The sequence below is a fragment of the Mizuhopecten yessoensis genome, unplaced genomic scaffold (genome assembly GCF_002113885.1).
Source record: "Mizuhopecten yessoensis strain PY_sf001 unplaced genomic scaffold, ASM211388v2 scaffold25, whole genome shotgun sequence".
NCBI classification, from domain to species: Eukaryota; Metazoa; Mollusca; class Bivalvia; order Pectinida; family Pectinidae; genus Mizuhopecten; species Mizuhopecten yessoensis.
In genome coordinates, this window is record NW_018403340.1 from 112,032 (window position 1) to 116,721 (window position 4,690).

Consider the following 4,690-nt stretch of genomic DNA (forward strand, 5'->3'; position numbering starts at 1 on the left):
GGACCCTTTCCTACTTCAAGAACATACTGCACCGCACCAACATCAATGGCAAAGTAAAGGGGCGATTTCAGCCACACTACGAGCTACTGATGGCTGTAGGTGAAGGCCTGATAAGAGAACAGTTCCTGGTATTCTTCGGTATGGTGAGTGAAGTGAGCAAGCCGCAGCATGCTCTGTTGTCGAAAAATAATAATCCATCTGCAGAAGAGAAGAAAAACCTGATCCTGGGAGTGTTTAAGAACTTCATAACACGATATGGTTACGGCATGGCTGACAGACCAGATGAATACAAGCCCACAAACCCAAATCCAAAGCATGTGAGACAATACCGGTTGTCATTACTGACGGGCAGATAGTGCTCCAGCCATACTACGAAGCAGTGTCTGTTGAATAAGATAAACTCTACAATTATTCTCTACAGTTATGCCATTGGTTCTTGCATTTACTTGAACTGTCCGACACAGCCAAAGAGGGAGATATGAACCGACTTCTTCTTAACAGTAAATCCAACCTAACTTTCTTTTACTCCCATTCAAGACTCAGCAAATACCTTGAGGAAAATATTGATCTCATCATGAAGTACGAGCGAGCGTTTGTAAACATTCGAGGAGGGAAAGGGGAAAATGTGGAGAGTGATCTAGTTCAAGAACACTCAGTTTGTAACCAAAAGTGTCTTATCAAATCTTTGGGTGCTAATAAGAGTGAAAAAGACATATCTCGGGTAACAGGATCTGCTTACACATTTGACGACATTTGCTCCAAGGTGGACAACAACATTGGTATGAAATCTAAAAGTTCAAGACATTGCAAGCCTATAAGCTATAAGGATCAAACCAACATATACAAACATTCAGACATTTCAAGTATACCCCTGGTCGAAAGTTGAATAGTTTCAAAAATGTATGGGCTATGCCACTTGCGGTGAATATCATACTTGGTTTCAAAGAACGAGTCAATCAAATCATAGTTAGACTTGCAAGGAATATGAGGGTCCCGGTAAATGCAGAAGAGGAAAAGGCAATGAGATTTAATTGATATATCATATGCAGTCTGAAGTGTTCTATTTACTAATTGAAAATTGACTACAAGCAGAATATTTTGTAACAGTTATTAATTTTTATTTTCAGATGGTGGAAGAAACTAACATTACAATGACAGAGAAATTATTGTTAGTACACCACTTTCTGTACAATTACCGGCCACTTAAATTGTGTAGTTTTGTGTCACATTTCCACTGCTTGAACATTGATTCTTTGTTATTGTGACCTTGAAACGAAAGGAAATTTTAAAACTTAATTTTTTGGATCATGGCTCTTTTACGTAGCAACACAACTGTCACATGAGCATTTTGTAGCACAATTTGCACAACATTGGCAACCGATAATATCTTCACCCTTTTCAAAACCAATTACTGACAGCAGCTGATTCCGTAAGCATGAAGATTCATTTTTACAGTAGTCAATGATATTCTTGTTTATTCCGGGTAAATATTTCGCAATATCGCGATTGTTGTAATACAATGTAGCACTCGTCTACCAGCACGTCCAATCACCTGTAAGTACTGTGAAACATTCCTAGGTGGGGAAGCATGATTCACTTGAGTTACATTGCTGAGGTCAAATCCTATCCCCGATATTGATGTTGTCAAGATTAGTCTTATGTTTGGATTCTCCTTTTTCAATTCCTCTATTGTAGTTGATACAAGGGACCAAACAGACTATTAAGGTTTAGCATTGCTTCACTAATGTAGTAAATAGGGATAAAGAGCAATGTTACAGGAAAATCTTCCCTCTTTTCACAAAGGTCATCACATACTTTGTGCACTATTTTTTCATACTGATGCAAGACATCAATAACAGGTTCCTACTTGAATTTACGCAATAATATATTGGGTCTGTCTGGTGTATGTTCGGTTATCTTAAAGTTATCGAGACCTAGCTGTTTTGGGGTTGTCTTCTCCTGTTCTACCGTCAAAGTGCCACTTAATCCTATCAGTGGCATATTTGGGAAGACTTATTTTAATCCTCTCAGTTTCTTGAAAGCTGTGCGGAACTCTTCACCCCTAAAACAAGATGTTTTCAATGAAGTGCAAGTAACCCTTAAATAAGCTTACAGCCTACAGCCTTAGTTTGTGAATATACAACCACCTGAACTAAGATATTGCAATTAATGTAACTATGACTGAATTACGGAAGGACAGACAGATGGACTGACGGATCATCTTAACGCTAAATGCAACCGGATCTTTCAAAAACATGCATGCAACATGTTTATATTCCATTCTATGGTTCATGCTTCCTGGTCCCCCTACATACATATAAATGTATGCCTGATTTTAGTATTATCTGCTTGCAGCAGGGGTATCATTGGATGCCATCCAACTCATTGTTTCTAGGATTAGAACACATCACACTGGAATATGTCTAGCATACATGCTAGGGATGAGGATATTTGTCTGTTTATGTTTCACAAAATACAAAATATACATATTACTCTTAATATAAAGAGGACGATGACAATGATGATGATCATATTGATGGTATACAAATATTCATTTTATCTTAAAATACTGTATAACTTACTTACCATTTATCATACTGTATAACTTACTTACCATTTATCATTAATGTGGCATTCATGTACAACGACTGCTTTAAAGGGACAACACGTGAAAAGGCGGGTTTTTTAATGAATGTATGTATTGTATGCACTTCCACTTATGTTACCTCGCTATCCCCATATTCATAGTTCGTTCCAAATGTCCAGTTTGACCACTTGAATTGTTCGGGAAAGACCTGCTAAAAATGGCGCCGATAACGTCACCTGACTGGCAGTAAACACAAGTGGTGCGAGCGAGATGAAACGGTTTCCAAGGGGGCCCCCGGAGAGGGGCCGTAAGGCAACTGCAACTTCTTACCGCACTATGAAACCAAGTTAAATGATTTCTAAGTCGATATTCAAACTTATTGAACAGTAATTATTCATCATTAGAAGTTAATTGCACACTTGCCAATATTCAGAATTTAAATTTATTTAGCTTTAAACATAAATTTGTTGCCAATAAAATTAAACAAGGGATAGGGCACACGTTTTTACAATTTATCACAGCCTTCTCCCGTCATACATTTACAATTAAATGTCAACAATGATAATAGGCATAAACATAAAGTAGATATATTTAGATATATATTGAATTTAGTACCGGAATGTGGCCGGTACAGATGGTACGGGGCTAAACACCTTCCCTACACCAAGGGAAAAACCTTTCTGATTTTTTTTTCTATATTGCCTGGGCAGAGGAGGCCGGGTATTCGTATAAGTACTAATTTAAATCTTCCATGTAAAAACAAAAATAATCGTTTAATTCAGCAATATAATTAAATCATACCATTTTAGTGAACCCGGTAATATTATAAATTATGTAAATCCACGGACTTAGATAACACGTATCTCGGTGACCCAAAAAATACACCGTCGGCCATCACAACAGTTATCCCTTGGAGGGCCTCATGGAAAATTCAAACTAACCATTCACTTATCCCTTCCTTTCGCATAAACCACTGTATAATTATAGAAACACAAAGTAAACATTCTCCAATACATGCCCATTAACATATTAAACTAAGTTCATCTGTGTTCAAACTCAGACAAAGATACTAGCGAGCTTAACAGTTTTAGATATTAATTCATTACATAAACAGCGCTAGCATTTCTGTCGATTCCATTTCAGCTTAACCGGCTATCCGGAAGAATACATGCACCGTACTAACTGCTACGGCAGTTATTTTCTCCTTTGAATACTGCCCACCTGCAATAATGATTCCGTAACGTACTCCTTGCGCTATCTTTTGACCATTTGGCAACTTTTCGTTTCGTAGCTGACACGGTACAACACTTTTCTTTCGCTTACTTCACACGGCCAGTCATTTTGTTTACAAATAAATGGTGTGCTATGCGCATGCGCTAGTAGAGGGAAATCCCTGAACAAAACGTTGGTCAGACAGGTAGAAATACCGATGATTTTCTTAGATTTAATCATTTTTATGAATCTATTTCAGCCAAATCCGATCGTTATTTTCCATAAGGAATCTCACTTGATATGTTTATGTAGTATTTGAAAAAAAAGACAAAAAATAAAGTTACTTCACTGTGATGCCCCTTTAACTGATGATGTTAATTTCTCACCCGTTATTAGATCTCTACCAATAGACGTATTGAAAAGGGCCTCTGGGTGGCACATAACTATTGAATATTCACCATTCTTTACTTTTTCGATTGGAACATCGCACTGAGCTGCACAGTCAGATTCGGCAACATCTGTTGTTACATCAACTTTAGCCATAATATTCAACCTACAGGCAACAAATACTCAAAACATTCCTTTTGTTTCTCTTTTTGGCCGTAGCTCTTGTCGTAACTTGCCAGAATTTCCTCTATTATATTCATTCTCAAAGCTTAATAACCACATTTATATTACTACGCTGAACATTACGCTTAAAAGTCGTTTCAAAAGTGATATAGCCAAGAAAATTATTTTACATGAAAAAAAAAGTCACTGAAAATGAAATTATCACGATTTGAGACCAAATTTGGTTTATAAGAATCTTGTAAAAACTTGAGACGTTGACAGAGGTGTGTGTGATTGAAAAGGAACGACAACTCTGGGTAGAGATTGGTTCGACGCGTGATC

At 37.2% G+C, this 4,690-nt stretch overlaps 1 pseudogene; it reads right to left on the minus strand.

The window, feature by feature from the left end:
- Positions 1-1,316: 1,316 nt before the first annotated feature.
- LOC110450238 lies at positions 1,317-4,342 on the minus strand (annotated as a pseudogene).
- Positions 4,343-4,690: the final 348 nt, after the last annotated feature.